The sequence below is a fragment of the Cibotium barometz genome, chromosome 51 (genome assembly GCF_041138505.1).
Source record: "Cibotium barometz isolate CiBa-2024 chromosome 51, ASM4113850v1, whole genome shotgun sequence".
Lineage (NCBI taxonomy): Eukaryota > Viridiplantae > Streptophyta > Polypodiopsida > Cyatheales > Cibotiaceae > Cibotium > Cibotium barometz.
The window spans coordinates 44818495-44842246 of NC_141096.1; the positions used below are offsets into that span (position 1 = coordinate 44818495).

Consider the following 23752-nt stretch of genomic DNA (forward strand, 5'->3'; position numbering starts at 1 on the left):
ATGAGGCCAGGTTACACTCATTGGTGGCCATGCATGGTGAAAAGAAGAGAAGAAAATTCAAACATCAAAACCAAGAGGTTTAAGGTCAAAGACTTGGTCTTGCTTTATAACCTCAAGAAAAAAAAAATGGAGACTCAAGCTTAGAGGAATGGGTCCTTTTAGATTCTTTAAAATAACTTTGGTAGAAGCTAAATGATTTTTATTCATAAATGGATGCATAAAAGAAATTCTTTTATATTAAAAGAGTGATTTTCATTATAAATGATTTGTATGCATAAACATATGCATAAAAGATAATTTTTATATTAAAAGTGTGATTTTTATCATTAATGATTTTTATGCATAAATGGATGCATAAAAAAATTCTTTTATATTAAAAGAGTGATTTTCATCATAAATGATTTGTATGCATAAAAGATTTTTTTTATATTAAAAGTGTGATTTTTATTATAAATGGATTTTATGCATAAATTAGATGCATAAGCGAAATTCTTTTATTCTAAAAGTGTAATTCTTACTAAATTGGATTTATGCATGGAAAGATGTATAAAGAATTTATTTTAATCCAAAAGTGTTATTCTCATCAATTTTGATTTTATGTATAGAAAGATGCATAAAGAATTCTATTTTTATTTTAAAAGAGTTATTTTTATCAATTTTGATTTTATGCATAGAATGATGCATAAAGAAATCTATTTTTAGTTCAAAAGAGTTATTTTCATCAATTTTGATTTTATGCATAGCAAGATGCATAAAAGATTGATTTTTAATTCAAAAGTGTTATTCTCATTTAAAATGAATTTATGCATAGGAAGATCCATAAAAGATTGATTTTTATTTTGAAAGTGTTATTCTCCTTAAAATAAAATTTATGCATAAATAGATGCGTAAAGAAATCTTATATCAAAAATAAGAATTCTCTTGTATTCTATAAATAGATATGATGATGTGAAATGAATCAGATAGATAAAAATGAGCGAAGAATGGATGGAGATGTATGTATGTGAAAGAATGGATGTAGATATATGTATGTGAAAGAATGGATGTAGATGTATGCATGTGAATGTATGGGAAGAATATTTGTGGATGTGAATGTGATGGATACGAACGAGAATAGAGGCGATGAGATGTGATGTAAATTGGATAGATATGAACGATATAAGATGTGAATGAATATGATAATACATGAATCGGGATGTGAATGAATCATAATGGATGTGATCTGATGTGAATCGGGATGTGAATGAACGATAAGGAACGTGAATGAATGTGCTAGCATGTGAATTGAGATGTGAATAAATGAAATGTGATGTAAAGTGGATGTGATAAGATGCAATGTAAAGTGAATATATGTTAATGTATGAGAAGTGATGAGATGTATGGGTAGATGCAAGTGGATGAGATCTGATGAGGATAAATGAAGAAATAAGTGATGAAATAGAAAAAGATGCGATTAGATAAAAATGAAAAATGCTTATGAAATGAATGTGGATTGATGTAGATGAATGTATGAATAATGTGGATTGATGTAGATGAAGGTATGAATAATGTGGTTTGATGTGGATGAATGTATGGATGATGTGGTTTGATGTGGATGGATGTATGGATGATGTGGGTTGATGTGGATGGATGTATGGATAATGTGGATTGACATGTGGATGATGTGATTGGATGTGAATTGATGTGGGAATGATGTGATGTGATAGGGATCGATGAAGTAAAAATTGAGTTAAGATGAGAAAAGATGGGGACTAATATGTAAGGATGTTGGAGTGATTGAGAAAAGGTGGAAATACTGTTGGGGGGTCCCTCATGTGAGTATCCAAGTCGTGTGCATAGTGTCCGTCCATCCCCTCGGGTAGAGTCGGCTACCTCGGGAATCCCCGTGACTCTCACATTGAGTCTACAAGCATGTCGCATCCGCTTCTCCTCAATGGTGGTGTTGACGATTTGGAGCCCTTCTTTTTGGGCATCCTCTTTCACTTCCTTTTTGATGTTCCTTTTCACCACTTCTACCCAACCCTCCCTTGTTGCCTCCATCTTACCTTCTAGGCTCTTGGTGATTGCCTTCGTGAGTTCCTCTTTGATGGTCTCTTTGTCAACTTCCACAATCTCCCCCTCCTCTCGTGGTGGTCGGTCCCGTAGAGACATCACCTCTGCTTTGAGGATGTCAATTTCCTCCTTCATAGTGTCCCGTTTCTTCTTCCATCCCTCTTTCCATGCTTCTTTCTCCTTCTTCCCTGCTTCCTTCTCTTTCTCCCTCTCCTTCTCCCAAGTCTCCTTCTCTTTTTGTAAAGCTTCGATCTCCTTCTCGACTTTGGAAAGTCGGTTGATGATGTTGATGGCGGAGTCCGCCGTATTCTTGTTTTCTTTGATGGAGATGTTCAGCTTATCCTCCATTTTGACTATCTCCTCTTTGCTTGCACCCCTGGCCATGTCGATGTACCTCGGAGAGATAGAACCCTAACACTTACGTTGCTGCCTTGGAGGCTTGAGCAAGGGTGGGTGAGGAAAGGGTAGCGAACATAATCCGGATTAAGTTGGGGCTTCACATGGCGGCGGCAGCAGCACAGGCGGCGACCAAAACGAAGCGATGGGGAGATGATGCGCAGGCAACCGGGGAGAGAAAGAGAGAGAGGCGACGGGGAGAGAGATGCGAAGGCGACGGGGGGGGGGAGAGAGAGAGAGAGAGAGAGAGAGAGAGAGAGAGGTGGGAGGGGATGCGTAGGTGGGAGAGAATGCGCAGGTGGGAGAGAAATGAAATGAAATGAAATGTTATATTAACATCTTCAAAAGGCCATAATGATCTATGAGACCAAAAAGTTACATCATGGTGGATCTGATATAATGTCTGGATTAAAAAACCAGAAAATGAAAAATAAAGATGATACTACTGGCACCTAGAAAATGAAACTGGAAGTGGAAGGTAAACAAAAACCCTTATAGGGTGTGAATATAGTGAGGGGGGGGTACGCTATGGAGGTGAGTGGAGTACAGTGGGGGGCTGGGGGGCTGGCGGGAGAGAGGGCAGGAGAGAGGACTGGCGCAGAGGGGTACAAAAGGAAGACTAGATGAAATGAAATGAAATGATATATTAACGTCTTTAAGAGGCCATAATGGCCTATGAGACCAAAACTGAGAGTACATTTGAAGTTGGTGTCTCATCAAAGAGAACAACCAAATGAAACTGAAAAGTACAATAAACTGACTATCTTATAGTTATAAGAACTGTAAGTAAGACTCCTAGATGATACTGAGTAGAAAATACCGGAAAATGTATATCAAGTAGATCCATGTATGCTGATCAGTTGAAGCGCTGCACTCTCCTCAGATCAAACATCTCCGCCATGGGACTGTCTAGAATGGAGAGGTCGTAGAAGCGAGGTAGGCGCATCCGATGCCGAGCAATAATGGCTCTGATCTGGCGATGGTGAGGATGCTGCGGTTGGGATCCTGGTGGGCGTGGCCTATGAGCACGGCATAAGACCATTGCTCTATTAGTGGTGACTCCCTAGGAGCGTGGTTGCTGTCCTAATGGTCTAACAGAGGAGGTATTATCATTAGGTTTGTGGACTGGGCTAGTGGTGCTCGTGCTGAAGAAATCTGTCTCAGGATCCTCTTTCTAGGTAAATCATGGCTCGGTCTCCTATCTTCGAAGACGATCTCCCTGTCTCTCCTGAGCTCAAGTAGGAACAATCCCAAGCATCTTTGATACTCAAACTCCATCACCCTACGTAACGGTCCTAATCACGCGGTTTTGCTCTGAGCGGTTGAGATCCAAAAATGGACAATCCAGGCTGTACTAAAAGGGTGGGAGTGCCTCTATCCGCAAATCATGTAGGTCAAACCATGATCTCATCTGAGCATACCAGCAATGAGTATCTCCATCCTCTGCCAACTGTATGGATGAGGTCAATATCAATCGGGAGTACCTTTGTTGAGGGAGCTCCCACTGCCTAGAATAGTGTCTCGGTCTCTATTGGTGCGGCACGGAGCTTAGCCCCATGTGGTACCGATGATTTTCTCGGAATCATGCGGGCAATCATCATAATGAGTGGTCTCTCCATATGCCTGCATCCCTCATCCGTCCCTCTCTGAGATCTATGATGTATGCTGAGGTCAGTATAGGAGGGTTGGTGTGACAAGTGTATCAAATAGCCTCAATTTGGTGCGCGGCTCCTAAAACTGTATGTGTGCACACTGCCTCTCAAGTGGCCCCAAGGTTGCATGCCCTCCAGCTAATCTAGCTACAGTTGGCTCCTTCAGGAATAAACGCGGTCCTATGAAAGTAACTCCCAAATAGACATATGACCTGACGCGGTTTTCCCAAGGTTACTGTCAGATCTCTATCCACACAAAATACCTATAATGCATCCAGATGTCTCTGTAATCCCTCTAGAGAGTTTGAGATCAGAACAATATCATCAGCATATAACAAGATGGATATCAACACCCCTGCCAGGCATGCCCTTGGGCTTCCCAATCTGTCTACATAATCGGAGACCACATCAATGTACAGTCCAAAGAGGGTGGGTGATAACGGGCGTCCCTGCTTAACCCCTATGGTGCTGGTCACCATATCGGATAGTCCGCTTGGAGCTCGGACTCTGCCTGTCACAAACTCATACAAAGCATATATCCCCCACTGCATATCCTCAAGTACCTCAATGTCATGCAATCTGTATTAACGTCTTCAAATGGCCAAAATGACCTATGAGACCAAAAGCTTACATCATACCCATGAGGTACATCATCCTTGGTGCAAAATAGTAATAAAGAAAGATAACAAAAATCCAGAACTATAAAATCTGATCTAGGTACATGAGCAGAGAACTCTCATATCACCCTAAAACATCCCTCATGGGCCGTTGTGACTGTCAGAATACGCAGCGGAGATGATGACCAAATCTGGGAACACGAGCAAACACAGTGCAAAAAAACAGCACAAGAGAGGGAGAGAGAGAGGCGTGTAACTCTGCTCTATATACACAATTACAAGATACAAAAGTGGCAAGGGGTGTGGGGTCATTTTCTATGACCCCCAAGTAGCAGTTGGCTTGCTCCAAAGGCAGCCGACAGGAGCATGTCCACCACGACTAGTAATAAACCAGTCGGCCAGTACTGTGTACAGTCGGCTAGCACCAAGAAAGTGTCCACACAGTCGGCCAGCATCAGTAAACGCATACAGCTGCAGTCGGCCACATGCAAAGACATCCTGCCACCTCACGGCTGCCACCCAAGCCACAAAAAAATGAAAAAATATGGGAAAAAATCGGTTTCCATTGACCACGACCTACAGGGACTCGGCTATTCACTCCTTTTAACACCGTTTACATAGGTTCATGGATAGATTTACGTGCAATAATTCCAGAGACTTGGACTTCTACACGTCTTCTTTCTACCGATAGGGTCAAGCTTCTTCCGAGGAGGAGTGATAGTAGTTGCTGACAGAGGATGGTTTCATCATCCGCTCACACTACATGGACACACACCTATCTTTTGGGGTGAGATGTGCGATCGGCCCGATCCCCACCTCGTCCAACCAGCTGAGAGTGGAGACTACTAGATATGGGTCCAGGGCGGCTGCACCAGAGGACAAGATATGCTAGCTCTGTCATACAAAGCCCGAGACAGAGGATCATTACATAGGCCGATGCCCTGTATACTATGAGATTGGGGGGAGGTTCCACTGCCTCTTCCGAGATGGGTTCAAACCACTTTCCAAGATCATGACTTCCCGAATCGGAGATGCCTGGGAATTTTTCTTCTAGAGCTCTTCAGAAAAAGGAAGTCCTTAATGAGATCCAGATGAGCTGTGCTTGCTCGAGGACTAGCACAGAGAGATCTCACCGACTTCTTCCATACCAGCACTCCGAGGGTTGATCCACACACCATACCTGAACCACAGGCTGGTGCAGGAGCTCGGCCGAGAGATGTGACACTCGATAGAGCCACTGAGTTATGCAGAGCTCGACGCCCCAGATCCCATGGCCCTCGCCCACGGCCACGCCACCACAAAAGGATCTGGGCCATCATCTCCCATCATCGTACGACCTCGCGCCGGCTCAGTTTTACCACCTTGAGCACCATGTCACATGTTAGAAGTCATCTCCTGTCTTTACCAGACACCAGGGCCTCTGTTGTGGGTGTGCCCGCCCATTGTAGGTGTTTTCTCATTTTTCCTCACTCCCCATATTAATCAACGACTGACAATCGAGAAAGACTACTATAGCTATTGATACCATTTTGAACTAGAAACCAATCAACTCACAGGGCACCTTTAATAGTGAAAAATTGTTGTGCATGTATGTAGCGATCGGATAAAAACGGTCAACTCTGGCATAATTGCTTCGGATCCCCTCGGAATCCAGTACTTCGGAATATTTCATTATTGTTGCAGCCACAGTTTCGGATTCTGCTCCCTTGGTATTCTCAACACTATATCCTGGTCATGCTATGGGAGAGTCTTCTAGAGATCATGGAATGCACACATTAATCATCTATGACGATCCAAGTAAGTAATCAGTGGCATATTGATAAATGTCAGCATAGGAGGTGATCTCTGTAGAAGGCCATCTTCGTCCCCAGTGGACGACTAGGTGACCTCCATGTCCTCTGAGTATCTAGTCTGACCATGTTCTTCTTGATAACCCTGTTCGGCTCTGTGCGGCTAAGAGCAAATGATAGGGCCTCTATGCTGTAGTGGAACGGGGGGAGTGCCTCTATCTGCATTCCGTGCATGCTAAACCAAGTGCCTACCTATGCATACCAGCACTCTGTATCTCCCACGAGTGTCAGCTGTCTCGAGAACTCCATGGCTAGTTGGGGTTATCTATCTAGTGGAAGCTCCCATAGCGTGTGCCAGTATGTCACTATCTGGAATAGAGCCTCAGTCACTATTGGTGAAGCCCCCATCTCTACCCGCACAATCTCATGTGGCACTAATGGCTTACTCCTAATCATGCACGAGATCATAGCAACTAGGGGCCTCTCCATCGGCTTCCACTCGGCCGGAACTCTCCTCTGTCTCCTCCTGTGGTATAAGCTGGGACCCCAGATGGGGGCACCATATAGTAGTGCAGGTGTGTAACTAGAGTATCAAATAGCCAAAGCTTCGTCCTCGGCTTGTGAAACTGTATCTGTGAGCATTGCCTCTATAGCGAGCCAAGGGCTGCATATCCCCTCATCAATCTAGCTTCGGCCGCCTTACGCATCGAGAACTAGGTCCAGCAGAAGTGATCCCAAGGTATATATACAAGGTAACATACTCCACAAGCTCTCCAGTTTATGTAAACTGTACTGCAGATCTGTCTATCCTCTGTGGGGAGGTGTTAAAGATCATGACCTTGGTCTTTCCAAGGTTCACAGCGAGGTCCCGATCCTCGCAAAAGGCCCGTAATGCATCCAAATGCTTTTGCAGCCCCTCTGGTGAATCAGAAACAAGAACAATATCATCTGCATACAAGAGGATCGATATCAGGACTCCTACTAAATGTGCTCTTGGTCCTCCCTCTCTGTCTATGTAATCCGAGATCTTGTCAATTCATAGATCAAATCGAGTAGGAGACAAAGGGGCAGCCCTGCTTCACCTCAATAGTGCCATGCATGATCTGTGAGTCACCTCCTAGAGGCTGGAGCTCATACTCTGCCTGTGATTGACTCAGAGTGTAATGATCCCCCGAAGCATCTCTGTTGGCACCCCCACATCCTGTAGTCTCCTCATCAATTTGGCCCGTGGGACGGTATCAAAAGCTTTGTGGAAATCCACAAAGCAACAGTATATTTGATGCCTGTGACCTCTCCCCTCCTCAATGATCCCTCGTAGTATAAAGATATTATCTAGTGTGGAGGGCTCTCTCTTGAAGCCTGCCTGTCCCAGTGCTCTGAGTCTATGTTCCTCGGACCATCTACTAAGGTCATGCTCTAAAATCGAACCATAAATCTTGGCCAAGGTGTGACCAATCATGATAGTCCTGTACTTTTTGGGGTACAATAGTATTCGATGACCAGCTGGCAGGGAAGCCCTCACATAGAGCTCGTTAAACATGTGAACCAGTAAAGGGGTTAGCGTGTCCCTGGCATGAGAGAAATGCTCGGTGAGGAGTCCCATCATGATCCTGTTTTCTTCCAGTCTACATCCTGTCAATAGCATCTCTCACCATGCTCGGGTGAAAGAAGGAAGAGTGTTGGGGAGGAGGTTTGGGTGGATGGGGGAGAGATGGCTGCTCGGGGCATGGTAGAGAGAGGTGGCATAAATGTGCCAGGTGCCGGGTGAAGTAATCGGAGTCGACAGGGGATGATTCTCGAAGATCCTCTAGGCCTCCTTACAATCCCTCCCAAGAAATAGCTGGTATAGCTCTTGCACAAGCCTGGCTAGGTAGTCTCTCTTCTTCCTCCATGTGAGACGTCGGAAGATCACTCGTGCCTGCTCGTGATTGGTGGATCCTAGTGCCAACTCCCGATATAGAGGGGCTCAGGTATCACGACATTCCTAGTTGTACCAGCTATTTTGTGGGATAGTCCCTGTTGGTTATGTAGGGGTGGCTATGGAGTGCGGGAAGGCAACTGCAACAGCGGACGTATGGAGGGTGGCTCCGAGTTGTGTGGTAAGCTCATCAAGTAGGATGTGGGGGTCGAGGTCGGAGAGGATGCGGTAGACGTGATCAGAATAGATGGAAGAGGTCTCTCTGGTGAAGTGGTATCTCGGGCGGTGATGTGGCAAAGCAGGTGGTTGGGTGGTGTATCGGCATGTGAGGGAGAAGGCCAGGTATGCATGGTTGGCTGCAACACCGATGAGGCGAGGTGAGATGGTAAACTCTGGAATGAGTGGGATCAAGAGAGGGATCCCACTAGATAGTGCACTGTATTGGGCCTTGGCTCCATGTCCGAAGGTGTGGAAAATCATGACCTTGGTTTTCCCAAGGTTCAGTGTAAGTCCCCTCTGTGTGCATAAGTCATGGAGTGCATGGAGATGATGCTGTAGTCCCATCTGCGACTCAGAGACCAAAATAATATCATCTGCATATAGCATAATGTGGACTGTGGTAACTGAGATGTCTACCCTGTCCCCACCACCGTGAACAATGAAGTCAGCCACCTCATCAATGTATAACCCAAATAGTGTAGGAGAGAGCGGGTATCCTTGCTTCACACCTATGGTGCTAGCAATAACATCAGATAGCCCCTTGGGACATCGTATGCGCGTGAGGACCTGCTCATATAAAGCATAGATGCCCCAAACCATCTCTGATGGGATCCCCAATGACTAGAGGCGCTGGAAGAGTCTCTCCCATGATCCCCTCTCTCTCTATGTCTACGCAGCTCCAGCAAGTATAATCCGAGATCAGCACAATATCATCAGCATACAATAACAGCGGAATCCATGTCCCTGTTAGCTGTGCTCCTCTATCACCCTCCCGCTCTACATAATCCAAAACCTCATCCACATACATCCCAAATAAGGTGGGAGAAAGGGGGCAGCCCTGTTTCACCCCAATAGTGGAGTGAACCATCTCAGATATACCCTGAGTAGTACGTACCTGCCCCACAACTGTCTTGTATAAAGCCATGATTCCCCAAATCAGCTCTGTGGGCACTCCCATCTCCTGTAGTCTGCGCATCAGTCTGGCTCTCGGTACTGTGTCAAAAGCTTTGCGGAAATCCACAAAGCAACAATAAATCCTCTGCCATAGAATCTGCCCTCCTCAATAATAGCTCTGAGTGTCAAGATATGGTCAAGAGTGGAGAAACCTCTCTTGAACCCTGCCTGCCCTGATGCACGTATGCCCTCTCTCTGCCCATCTACTCAACTCCTGCTCAAGAATAGATGCATATAATCGACCCAATGTGTGACCAATCATGATGGTACGATAATTCCCAGGAAGCATGGGATCCCCTGACTTGAAGATAGGCACAATCGTGGACATATTCCAAGTCTCAGGAAAGCCCTCACACATGGCTCGGTTAAACATCATAGCAATAAGCTCTGCAAGCATATCTCTGGCATGAATAAAGTGCTCTGCTACCAAACCATCATGATCATATGCTCTCCCAGTCCTCATCCTGTCAAGAGCTTTCCTTACCATCTGAGCAGTAAAAAGAAAGCACATGTCTCTGGGCATGGCTCCGATGGGTCTGGCAGGGGTGGCTGTCTTGGTGCTGTGTACAGGGATGCTGCATACTCACCCCAAATCTCTGTGGAGGTAATGGCTGGTGATGATGAATGCTCATGGAATAGTCTCCATGCCTCGCCTGAGTCGTGACTCATCTATAACTGATACAAATCCCTCTCTAACTGAGCAAGATAAGCCCTCATCTAGGCGCCAGAAGGTAATCCGTGACTGTCTTTGAGTGGTAACACCCATGAGCACCTCTCTCTGTAATCTGATCCTCATCTCTCTGCACTCCTCATCATACCAGCTGTTCCGGGGCATGTTCCCAGGTTGTCTCCGTGTGGGCTGACTATGGGGATATGCCTCTGATGCTGCAGCATGAAGCGTCTCTATCAATATCTGAGTGAGCTCATCTAATGGCCGTCCCGGCTCCTCAGCACATAAGCGTCTGTATATCTCATCCATGTACACGGTGTCAGTCTCCCTCGTAAAGGTATAACGAGTGTGTGTGGAGACTTGTCCCAATGGAGCTGTGCTGAACTGAAATGTGAGAGTGAAGGACAAGATAGCATGATCCACTTCTTCTGTAGGGACTTCTGAAGGGAGTATATGGGCTGTGGACAGCAGGGAGGAGAGTTGTGAGGCTGGCCGACGGAACATGGACTATCTGGCTGATTAACTGCTGAAACACTTGCTGCAGGGCTGGCCGACAGTGTTTTCTCTCTTCTCTAGTGCTGGCCGAGTTGCTTAGACGCTATAGAGAGCCAGTCAAGTTGCATACATGCTCTCTAGGGCTGGTCAATAGAGTCTCCTACTTATCTACAGGCTGGCTGTGCTGATTTACAACCCTCTCCGATGAGGGCTCTCCCGCCAGAGTCCCGAGGTGGGCCCCCGGGATCTTGGGGCTGCCTTTGGATTATATTTTCTTCCGATGTCTTCCGGCGGAAGGGACAGATACTTTTGAGGAGACAGTAGTCCCTATTTGGATATGTGTGGTTTTTCATCACTCCAGACCCTCTACGCTAGAAAGTGGCAGGATGATCTTCACTTTTCCTTTGAGTGCAACCCTAGGGATGGAGTGGGTCAATGGTTGCCGCCATCCAGGGACATGCAGTTGGGTTTTCCCACCATCTTCACGACTTTCATAGGATCGACGTACTTACCCATCTATGACCATTGGCTAAGATAGAGTTTGGAGGCTCAAGCCACTGAAACCAAGACAGGGAGATGGTGGCCTTCAAGCTGGAGGTGTTGTTTTTTGTGTTCTTGCATATTTCAGTCATAGTCACATTGACGACAGGTTCCGCGCCCACTTGACACGCCCTCATCCTAAGACGGATTGTGATTATTCCTCGTCTGAACCCTTGCCCAAGACTCTTCGAGTGGAGGGCAGTTTCGATAGTTCCGCCTCCCACAGAGATACATCTGCGGATAGGCTCATGGAACATTAAGGGTTTAGGGGGGCCTCAGTGCTTTCAAATACGAGGCCTCCTCAAAGGAGAGATTCGCAGAGCTACGGTTGGGGGACCCATCGACATTCTTTTCCTCCGGGAGCACCACCTTTCATATGGGCGCACCCACTGTAGGAAGATTCTACCAAGCAGGAGTTACACTTTTTGGTCTCTCTCCTTCGACCCCTCAGGGACGCAGGGAGTAGTCTGTATTTCTGTCAGTGATGAGCAGCTTTTACGGCAGTGACACGCTTAGGAGTCAGAGTCTTTGGGCATGCACAATGGGTGACCATTATGATTGGAGAGGATTGTGTGGGCTTCCTCAATGTTTATGCCCCTATCACCGCAGCAGGCAGCAGAGCCATCTTATGGAGCACAATCCGGCAAGTGCTTCCTCAAGCTGACTTTTGGTGCATGGGTGGAGACTTTAACATGATTGAGGTAGCAAAGAATAGACTCGGAGTAGGCATAGCCACAGTTTTAGGCGCAGAGTACTCTGCATGGGAGGAGTTGATAGTGGCACTCAAGGGAGAGGACCCTTGGCATCTTTCGGAGTTTGGTCGCAGTCCTAGGAGCCTGTGCATCTCGCGGTCTGATAGGAGGAGCACCAGTCCCAACCTCTCTAGACTTGACAGGTTCTATGTGGATGAGTGGGCTTGCGGCCGGGGGAGCATGATTGGTATCTTGGCGAGCACTACTTTTTTAGATCCCACGCCGGTTATTCTGTCCTTAGAGGACCCTTGGAGGCAAGACAAGCACGCGAGCTCCAAGATTCCAGACAACCTCATACAGGACCCCAAGATCTGCAGCAAGATAGAGCAGATATGGGTGGGACTGGATTTTATTTCAGACTATGCCATGTGCACCTTGAATGCAGGCCTGGGTGAGATCAGCAGCTTTCTGCAGGAGGACTGGATTTTATTTCAGACTATGCCATGTGCACCTTGGATGCAGGCCTGGGTGAGATCAGCAGCTTTCTGCAGGAGGCAGCCCATTGCAGACTGGAGGGATTTCGCGAGCAGGAGAGGACTCTGAGGAGGGGTTTGGCTTCTCTTTAGCGGCTCTAGGAGAGCTCTCCAGATAGCCCTTGGATAGAGAGTCAGCTCTCTACCGCCCGTACGAAGATTAGATCCATTGAGGAGAAGAGGGTGGGTGGAGTATAGATACCATGCCAGAACTTCCTTTTGGACCCATGCCGGCAACAAAGTCACGAGGTATATCTTTGAGATAGCTAGCCCCCACAGGAGGAGAGATGGCATTTGTAGGTTGCGCAGCCAAGATGGAGCTATTGTTTTTGATTCTCCCATGTGAGAGCCATCGCCACAGATTTTTTCCTATCCCTTCTCACTAGTGCCCAAGTATCTCCACATGTGATGGACACGCGCGAGAGGGTATGGTGGCACACGAGAGGTGGTCCCCCCCGCTCTTCGATCCTTCTTATTGACTCCATTCATTGCAGAGTAGCTGGCAGAGGCACTGACGGCTCTTCCTAGGGGCAAATGCCCGGGGATGTGGACGGGCTTACAATCTCTTTCTTTCTTCACAGGTGCCATGCTACAGAGGCTTTTAGAGGGCTTGATACACTTGATTATGATCATGGGTGCCATGCTAGAGAGGCTTTCAGAGGGTTTGATACACTTGATTCCTAAGGAGGGTGGTGACAAATTGGAGATCCGACAGTGGAGACACATCACCCTTCTTGGGACCGCCTACAAGATTTTGGCCAAGGCCATCAATAGGAGACTTTCGCCTTTTCTCCTTGACTTGATCCATGACACTCAAACAGGCTTTGTTCAAGATCAAAGCATTGTGGACAACATCTTCACCTATTGTGAAGCGATAGCTTTGGCCAAAATGCGGCAGCAGGACCTCATAGTGCTACTCCTCGACTTTGAGAAGGCTTATGATAGGGTAGATTAGAGCTTTTTGCAGGGCATGATGAGCTAGATGGGGTTCACCGAGGAGTGGACCTTTGGTGTTTCAGGACTCTACTCAGCCTCTCATAATCAGGTTCTCATTTAGGGAGCCCGCGGAGACAGATTTTCCCTCTCCCGCTCGGTCCGACAAGGCTGTCCTCTGGCACCTGATCTTTTCTCATTCGTTGCCAAGGCCATGAGCAGTTTTCTCTTAGGTCAAGAGATGGGGCTCCGGGGGCTGCATCTCCCCCTCCATACTCAAGAGGAGCTGTTGGACTCAGAGTTTGTAGATGATACAGTAGCCTACCTATCTGGAGATGTTGGGAATCTCTATCGATTCGCTGAGGCAATCGAGATATTCTGTCACGTATCAAGAGCGTAGATCAACTAGCGCAAGTCGTGTGGCTTCTGGGTAGGCTCTACACTCACCCCAACTTGGCGCCAGTTGAGTCTTTCCAGTGGATCCCGAGGGGCACTCCAGGTCGTTATCTTCGATGTCAGGTGGGCATCGATATTTCTCCGGAGCATCAGCTCGCCCCTCTTCTTCTGAGCATTCAGAAAAAGCTTCTATATTGGAGCTCCGCGAGGCTTTCCCTTGCTAGTAGATTGGTGGTGGCAAACCAAGTTCTTCTTGCCACCATGTGGTCCATTACTTCTTGTTTGGCCTTCTCCCAAGCATGTATTGGTGAGGTGCAACAGTTGATCTGGAATTTCTTATGGGCCGGCAGTGATGGGAGGCATGCCAAGGCCAAGGTGGCTTGGAGAGTGATCATTCAGCCGTGACGTAGAGGGGGCTAGGCATCATTGACCTTGCGATTCAGAGCCGCGCCCTGCTGGGCAAGCTGATCGTGAGAGGATTTCTTCCCGGTGGCGAGTCCCGGAAGGACTTCCTCTTGGCCCAGATTTCAACCCGCACCTCAATTCCAAGGGGCCCTTGGCCGCAGAGTACCAGATGGATCTTCATAGAGATGCGAGCCCATTGATTTATCCTTGCTTTTTAGGACAGATTTGCAGCCCCCTTGGACATTGGCTTGCACACAAGCAGGTACTCGCAAAGGTTCAGGAGAGAGGTCTGGTAGGGATCCGGGGTAGAGACAGGCTCAGCATCGACATCGACTTTGTTTTTCTGCAGGAGTGGTTGACACCTATCCCAGACCCATCTCCCCCATTGTGGCTAGAGTGTTTACTCAGCATGATATTATTCTCCCAGTCCACGGGGCGGATGAGACAAGTGGTCTGCTCACTTTTTCTTTTTTTTTCCCGAGAAAAGATCCTTTCATTAGTTATATAAAAAACGCCCGTAGGGCTACAAAAGATCTCTCCTGCTCATAAGAGAGACAGAGCAATGAATACAGCATGGTAGCCCGGGAGACTCTCCCTAGGTGCTGCAAAATACAAGCATCAGTACAAAGAACTGAGAGGCTAAATCATACAATAGGGGGGGGGAAGAGCCAAACAGGTGGCCTGTAGTGCCAACGGGGGGATCCCGTGTGTAAGGTGTAGAAAGGGCCACAGCGCCAAGTGGTGTGAAAGGCCTGGCGCCGTAAGATCGCCTCATCCGAGTCTCCCCGGATGCGGTCGTACTGTCCTCGCAGGGTGTGGATCAACTCCTGCCAAATCCCCTGTACAGTCTCTGCTGGTGGCTCCAATCTCCTCTCAAAGGCCGTAAAGCACCGGGCCCTCCAGGTGAACCAGATGGTGAGGCTGCTGAGGAGCTCCCATCGTAAATCCCTCTCCTGTGTCCAGCTGGCGGACGAGAAATCTGGTGCCGGAACCAGGCGAGGCTGGCCCCTGATAAATCTGATGGCTTGACTGCCCTGCTCCATCTCATAGCCCATAGCAGGCCCTGACAAAGTCGACCAAGCAGCGGCACCCCACGTAAACATACCCTGTGGAGAGAGGGGGGCCAGAATACGCAGCATCCGCAGCCAAATCTGATGCGCCTGAGGGCAATCCCAAAGGCAATGTCTCTGTGTCTCCATAGGGTGGCCGCATCGGACGTAGGCCGCCGGAAGACCGCTGTAAACAAGCCAAGTGCCAACTGCTGAGCCCCTGTGGGCGACCAGCCACTGAAAAGTCGAGATCTTACGGGCCTGTCGACTAGCCCAGAGCCGAGCCCAAAAATCCTCCAGGAACTCTTGTGAGAGTCCCTGTAGTCGCCAATGCCCCGCTGCCGCTGGAGAGACCGTCCTCCTCGCCGTCAAAATATGCCGCCCCAGCCGAACAGTATACTGGAAAAAGGTGATCTCTGTGGCCTCAAGGGATGCATAAGGATCATGCCACTCGTACTCCCCGGGGTCCCACTGTAGCCGGGCCAAGGGGCACGCTGCATATGTCCATATGCGCCAATCCGGGAGCACATCAGCAGGGTCGGGGTCAATATGCCACTTCCGAGAAGCGGCGGCCACTACCCGAATCCTCTGAAAGGTGCACTCTGCAACCAAAGGCTACTCCACCTCCACTCTTTGGAGTCTGCCCTCATCCTGAATCTCATAGTAGAGGCAACTGCCATCCTCAGTTTAAGCTCTGACAGCAATCAGGATCTCCAACTGTGTAAAGGCTCCCATCCACCGTGGGGCCACTGGCTCGAGAGGTGTGAACCACTCCTCTGTGAGTGCCTCCTGAATATCATCCCTCATAATCAACCCCCCTCTGAAGTGACTCAACCTCTCCACCTGGATCTCCTCTGGTAGACTGCAGAAGGCCTGCCAGTCTCCAAAACTACGAGCTGGGCCTGCCGCTAAAGGCCCCCAGGCTAGCCGAGACCGAGAACCCACCATATGACCCTGCTCTGTGCGAACCGCTGGGCTCCAGATGAGCGGCTGTCTGGCCCGCTCCTCAACACAAGAAGGAGGTCGCTGAGAGAGCCCCGGTCTCAGCAGCTCCCAAGCTCTCAGGATACTCAAAGCAAATCTGTCCTCCCATCCTCTACTGAGGCCTGTCCTCCTCATCTCTATAAGGATCCAGCGAATCTCTGGTGCCCAAGTGCCCCCTGCTGGGGGCGCCCGAGCCTGCAGCCGCTGCAAGAGGAGCTCTTTCCAAGGCTCAGCGCCTGGAAGCAACCCCCGAACGATAAGCTTCCCCAATAAAGCTCTACTCTGATCGACTGGATCTATAATGCCCAAACCTCCCTGAGCCAGCGGAAGTGTAATAACTGCCCATGCAACCTTTGCCCGAGCTGGCTGACCGTCCCGCCCAGACCACAGAAAGTTCTTGATCAGCCTCTGTACCTGGTTGATGCAAGAGCTCGAGAAGATCCAGCAAGACGCAATGTACCACATGGTCGCTAATAGCACCTGATTTGCCACCACCACCCTCCCAGCCAAGGATGTACTCCAATACAAAAGCTTCTTCCGAATGCTCAGAAGAAGCGGGGCAATCTGCTGCTCAGGTGACAAATCTAGGCCAATCTGGCATCCCAAATACCGCACTGTTGTGCTTGGAGGAATCCATCTAAAACCGGGGTCCGGGCTCCATGCCGGAGTGGGAGCACTACTGATCCAAAAGGCCACTGTCTTGCGCCAATTGATCAATGCTCCCGAAGCTGCACTAAAAACCTGGAGCGACTGCTCTACCCGAAGAAGATTGGCCTCTTGGCCATGCAAAAATAAGCCCTTGTCGTCTGGAAACTCAGCATCAAGCAGGTCCTCCCCCCGGACTGGGAGCTGAAGTCCTCTCAAACCGACATCCTCTGCTGTCAAATACATGCTCATAGCCTCCGCAAAGAAGAGAAAAAGAAAAGGGGCGAGGGGACACCCCTGACGGACTGATCTGGTCAGCTCAAAACTCGGCCCCCGTCCTCTTGCAATCAACACCTGGCTGCGAGCTGTGGAATACAGAGCTGCCACCCCTCTGATCCATCCTGGCTCAAAGCCCAGGCGAAGCATAGTGCCCTCTAAGAAACCCCAATCAACTCTATCGTATGCCTTCTCAAAATCGAGAAGCATCACGACCAAGTCCTCGCCAAGAAATCTAGCTCGGGCCGTCGCCTCCCAGAAAGTAAAGACGCAGCAGGACCCTCAAGGCCTCGGCAAGCTCAATCTCTGACAGAGGCGCACCTAGAACTGTACGCATACGGTCTGTGACCCTCCTCTGCACATGGGCCCACACAGTCTGTCTGCAAACATCTCGATCCTCAGTGGCTGGCTCCGCTGAAAGCAGGTCTCTGTAGAATGCAGTGGCAATGGCTCTGATCTCCCCGAGCTTAGTAGCTACCAATCCATCCGGTCTACCAAGCTGGCGGACTCCTGCTCGCGCATGACGGGGCCCAGTGATCTCAAAAAACTCTCCAGTCACTCTATCACCAAGCTGCGTCCACTGAGAGGCCTGACGACGATTGTAAAACTCATGTCTCTGCTCCTCTACCTCTCGAACCTCCTGGCGTGCGTGGCTTAGCTGGGACGCCACCCACTCACATGCAGGCTGCTGCTCCTGAAGGCGCTGTAGCGAAGCAAGGCTGCGTCTCAGCCGATGCTTCCGCTCGCGAATCTCTCCCAGCCGTGTCAAAGCTGGAGCGTGCAGAAAAGAGCTAAGATCGATGAGTCGCTGGGCACACTGGCCCGCTGCATCCTGGTCAAAGCACTGAGTATCATGCCAGATCCTCTCAATGTCCTCAGCGAGACTGGGACTGTGGCTGCTGCTGCAGCGGTCTCTGGGCGTGCTGTTGTGGCTGTCTCCCTCGGCAGCGCCCCTGTCCAGGCTGCCACTCCGAGGCCTCTGTGGCCTGAGCAGGTGTCCCGGAGGCTGCCTGCCGAGCCGAATCTGTGGGCGGGCCATCAGTAGCCTGCTGCTGATGGTGAGGGTCGGGGTCTCCTGCGAGGGCAGGCCTTGGCCAGATGGCCGACCTGCCTGCAAATGAAGCACTGATTCGGGAGCCCGGAGAACTCCACTCTTTGATCTATCCATCCCCCCCCTATCCTAGGTAGCTGAATGACCTTAGGAAGGGAGGAGATGTCAGACACCAACACTCTGACCGAAGGTAGCCCAGCTGCTCTGGCCACCACTGAAGCAGCTGAGGGGCCAGTCTCTAGTACCGAGCCCACCAATGCTCCGAGCCTGGGGAGGAGCGGAAGATACTCCCGGCGGAGTCCAGGGAAGCAAACTGTAACATGAAAAAGGCGCTCTCCCTGCTCTGCCGCTGCTGGGTCAAATCCATGCTGCCAAGGTCTGAAGAAAGCCCAAGCACCCCTGATGTCAAGGGGACTCATGGCAAGGACTTTGGCAACACTCTGGGCGGCCTCGAACTCGATCTGGTAATGTCCACGGCCCAATAGCTGTACGTCCAGGATCTTGCCCACATCTGCAAGAAGGCGGGCCTGAAGAAGATCCCGGATCTCCCCTCTGTTGGGGCGAGTGCCGACTATACGGCAGATGGTGGAATGTGCCTGGAGGCGTTCCACCTCTGCGGCGAGGCTCGCTTCCTCTTCTGGCGAAAGAGAAAGCGTGATGGGGGTATCCTCAGGGGCGGTCGAGGGGGCTGCAGAAGAGTCCCTCTGAGGTGGGGCGGGAGGAGCCTCCATCAGAGTCTGAAGCTGTGGCGAAGGCGGAGCGAATGCGATACCTGCAAGAACCGAGCTGCACACGATCTTTGGTTGATGGCACACAGGAGCTTGGCGGTTGGAGGTTGGCCAGTAGCGTGTCGTAGGTGTAGCTATCCTCCGGTGTCTCAGCGACATTGTCTTTGGGATTGCCTAAAGGCTTAGTAGGTTTCGCTGCGGATTATTCGCATCTTCAAGATGGACAGGGCCTCAACCTGGATCATTACTTGGGGCATTGTTGCTTGGGCCACAGAGGCTAAGGTGGTCAGGGCTTACAAGGAGGATGGTGTAGGCATATGCTCACTTATGGTAGTGCTATGTGTGAACATGGCTTAACAAAGGGCACTTTTTCCCATGTGGTTTCTCCCCTTGGATATCAAGTGTGAAAGGACACTCTACCTATAATATTTTGTACTTCTATATTATATGGATGTGGCACACATGCAAGGGTTGACTTGCATTTTGTGGCTACCACACTTTTGGCTCGCTCTCCCCCCCCCTCATTTTCTGTGTGTGAGCTTTTCTATCCAGCACCTAGCCTTACTGTGCAGGTTTGTGTGTGTGAGTCAAACACCAGCAATTGGTATCAGATTCCATCGAAAACGCATATTCCGTCCGTCGCTGGCCAGCTCTCCACCGTCGCCCGCTCGGCCCAGCTCTCGACTGCCTCCCGCTCCGCTCGGCTCTTTCGGCAGCGCGAGTGCGCAGGCGGCTGCCTCCGCCCAGCTCCTTCAGCGGCATGACTGCGCAAGCGGCCACCTCCGCTCAGCACGGCCGCCCCTCCCAACGGCGCTACTGCGCCCATCGCCACCTCCGCCCGACTCGGCCGACAAATCCAAAGCTGGCATCAGGCCACCATTGGCAGTCCGTCTCAACCTGCGCTGGCAGTCCGCCTCAACCTGCGCTTGTCTACCCCAACACGTGCAACTGGATTAACGCCTGCAATACAAGTCTCTGCCATCCGTACTGCACTTGCCTGCTGCTGCAGGTACTTTTCATGTGAGTAAAAATATGCATTAAAATATACAAATTTTGTAGACACTTGTGCGCAGGTCAGATTCAAAGAAAAATTGCAGGTGGTACACGGTTCAGGCAATTTGGGGGATTTCTCAATTTGAGGCCAAATTGAAAAATTGGACATGTTGCTTTGCTTGCAATTTGGAGGTTTTTCAAATTGAGGTCAAAATCAGCAAATTGAGCCTCTTTTAGTTGCAAAAATTTGGGGCTTTTGTGAAAATTGGCCAATCAAATGCACATTAAAGCGCATAAAAATTGGGGCTTTTCGGATTGGAGCATGTAACTGGGCATTACAGCTGTGATTTGTCGCGTATGTATACACATTGTGTGTAATTGGACAATTTGGTGCAAGTTTACACTTGCTTTAGTTTGCAGGCAAACATTTGCACAGGATATTTGGTTGCCTGGTAGTGCACATTGGTGCTTGGTTTGCTTGCAGGTATATTTTATTAACATGGCTCAAAATGCTACAGATGTAATTGGTGTGCTCACCCAGGAGGACAAGTTGGATGGATCTAACTACTCCCTCTGGAGTTTCATGATCCGTAATTTGCTGGTAGCCAAAGGGCTTTGGGGCATCGTGTGTGGTGATGACACACGCCCACATACCATACAGCCAGCCACGCCTCAAAGGGGAGGTGCTCAAAGAGCTCCTGATGTAGAACTTGCTCCCACACAAGAGCAGAAGAGATGGGACTCTAGGGATGCACAGGCCATGTCATTGATAGCCCTTTCAGTGAAAAGGACTATTATTCCGCACATTCGTTCTTGCAAGACATCAAAGCTTGCATGGGACACATTGGAAGCAATGTATCAGGTACGCAACGAGGCAAGAGTTGCCTACTTGAAGAGGCAATTGGATCTTCTTTCTATGGATGGCAGATCATCTCTCCAAAGTGAAAGATTTGCAGGAACAATTGCTCAACATTGATGAGGTTATCCTAGACAGACAGCTGGTCACCAACACTCTTCATTCTTTACCACCTTCCTACTTGGGCTTTCACACCTCTCTCAACCTCTCAATGAGAGGAGGTGGTGATCCCGTCACTTTTGAAGAGTTGGTGGGTTTACTCTTGCAGGAAGAGTAAACAAGAGCAAACTTAGCAAGCAACCGTGGTGGAAACAAGGCATTTACAGCCAAGGATAAGGGTAAAGCAAAGAGCTCTAAGCATGAATGACAAGAGTCTAGCAAGGCTGGTCATGGACAGCCCTCTTTTGGTGGTGAAAAGTCTGATAAAGGGGATCTAAACAAGCCCAAAAAGAAGGGCAAATGTCACTACTGCCATAAGCCTAGACACTACATCAGTGAATGTAGAAAGCGGATTGCAAAAGAGAAAAGGAAAGAAGCAGGCAATGCAGCAGCAGCAGACTCTTCTAATGACAAATGTCACTACTGCCATAAGCCTGGACACTACATCAGTGAATGTAGGAAGCGGATTGCAAAAGAGAAAAGGAAAGAAGCATTCAATGCAGCAGCAGACTCTTCTGATGACAAAGCACAGCAATCAGCTAATGTAATCCAAGAAGAGTACACTTTTTTGGTCACATGCACTAGTGACACACCAAGTGCTTCAGACACTGATATGTCTTGCATTGCATCTGACAGACAGGATGTATCATGGTATTTTGATAGTGGTGCTTCGAGCCACATTACTTCATGCAAAGATGTATTTCAGCACTTGGTTTATGCTTCAAATGGCCGCATTGTATCATGTGCAGATCATACCACATATCCAGTAAAGGGAATTGGCAATGTCATACTTGTTACAGCCAATGGTGCCAATATATGTATGAAAAATGTATTGTATGTTCCAGGGATAAAGAAAAATCTGTTCTCCGTCTCAGCCATAAACGACCAAGGTTTAAAGGTTGAATTTGAAGATGGGAAGTGTTTGGTAAAAGACCCATCAAAGGGTTATGAAATAGTCACTTTTGGAACACGATACAAAGGCTTGTATAAGCTGGACAGCTATGACAAGCGTACTTATGATGCAAATACAGTGGCTGCCCACACTCTTGCTATGCATGATGCAGAGCTTTGGCATGCTCATTTTGGGCATGTAAATTTTCAGAGTTTGATGCTTTTGCAAAAGCATCATATGGTTGATAATATGTCGCCTCTTGAGTATCCACCAAGACATGTATGTGAGGGGTGTATTTTGGGAAAGATGCAACGAAAACCATTCCCCAAAGATGGAGCTGTTGGAGCTGAAAGTAAATTACAGCTCATACATAGTGATGTATGTGGTCCAATGCGGACACCATCCATAGGGGGGCATCTTTACTTTGTCACATTCATTGATGACTACTCGAGGTTTGCTTGGGTTTACCCTTTGAAAGCGAAAACAGAGGTGTTTACATGCTTTCGACACTATGTAGCAATGGCTGAAAATATGTGTGGATGTAAAGTCCAAACACTCCGTTCAGACAGAGGTGGAGAATACATGTCAAATGCATTCAAGGATTATATGCTTCAAAAGGGCATCAAACACCAATGTACTGTCCCTTATACACCGCAGCAAAATGGTGTAGCTGAAAGGAAAAATAGATCTCTCATGGAGATGGCAAGATGCATGGTGAAAGCACAAAAGTTGCCTCACAATTTTTGGATGGAAGCTATAATGTGTGCAACTCATGTGTTAAACAGGTGTCCAACAAAAGCTTTGAAAACCATAACACCATTTGAGGCTTGGTATAGCCGAAAGCCAACAGTGGATTATATGCGTACATTTGGGTGTTTGGCATATGCACATGTGCCAGAACAACTCCGAACAAAGCTAGATGACAAAGCAATGAAATGCATTTTTGTGGGCTACAGCAATGAGAGCAAAGGATACCGTCTTTATAATCCAACTACACGAAGGATTTTTGTCAAGAGAGATGTGGTATTTGCTGAAAATTCAGAACAGCTCATGTACGGCTAAAAGTAATGATACAGGCATACAGGACATGTTTGATGGACTATTACCCATTGGAATTAGGGGGGATTCAGATCAACCAGCCCCTACACAAGAAAATCCTCATGTAGAACATGTGGAACAACCAGCCATTCAGCCCCATTCTATGGAAGAAGTGGAAGATCTTGTCAGGGAAGAGGAAATAGCCATAGACGCAGCCAAGTTAGTGCCAAGATGGTTATTGAAAACTTTGCAAGAAAGCAAACTTGCAGCTCCACTCACAGGTAGAACAAGGGCTAGTTCCAGCCATGCATTGAATATACATCGTGGGGAGTCTCCATTAGCCATGGGTAATCTCTTTGATTCAGAAGAGCCTTCTTCTTATGAAGAAGCACATGAGAACGAACATTGGGTGCAAGCTATGCAAGCTGAAATCTCTTCTATCATGAAGAACAATACTTGGGATCTTGTGGAATTACCTAAAGACAAGCATGTCATTGGAACAAAGTGGGGGTACAAAGTCAAAAGAAAGTCTGATGGTACTATTGACAAATACAAAGCAAGACTTGTGGCTAAAGGCTACTCCCAAAAAAAGGAAATAGATTATGAAGAGACTTTTGCTCCTACTTCGAGAATGACCACAATAAGATCAGTGATTGCATTGGCTGCACATAAAGGATGGAAAGTGCATCAATTGGACATCAAAACTGCATTCTTAAATGGGGATTTACAGGAGGAAGTATATGTAGATCAGTCCATTGGTTTTGTAGTTCATGGTGAGGAACATAAAGTATGCAGGTTACACAAAGCATTGTATGGGTT

The 23752-nt window shown here is 48.4% G+C and overlaps 1 protein-coding gene across 2 annotated transcripts in view; it reads left to right on the plus strand.

The window, feature by feature from the left end:
* ALA3 (aminophospholipid ATPase 3) overlaps window positions 1-23752 on the plus strand; it is a 122440-nt gene that overhangs the window by 92907 nt on the left and 5781 nt on the right. The window lies entirely within an intron of this gene.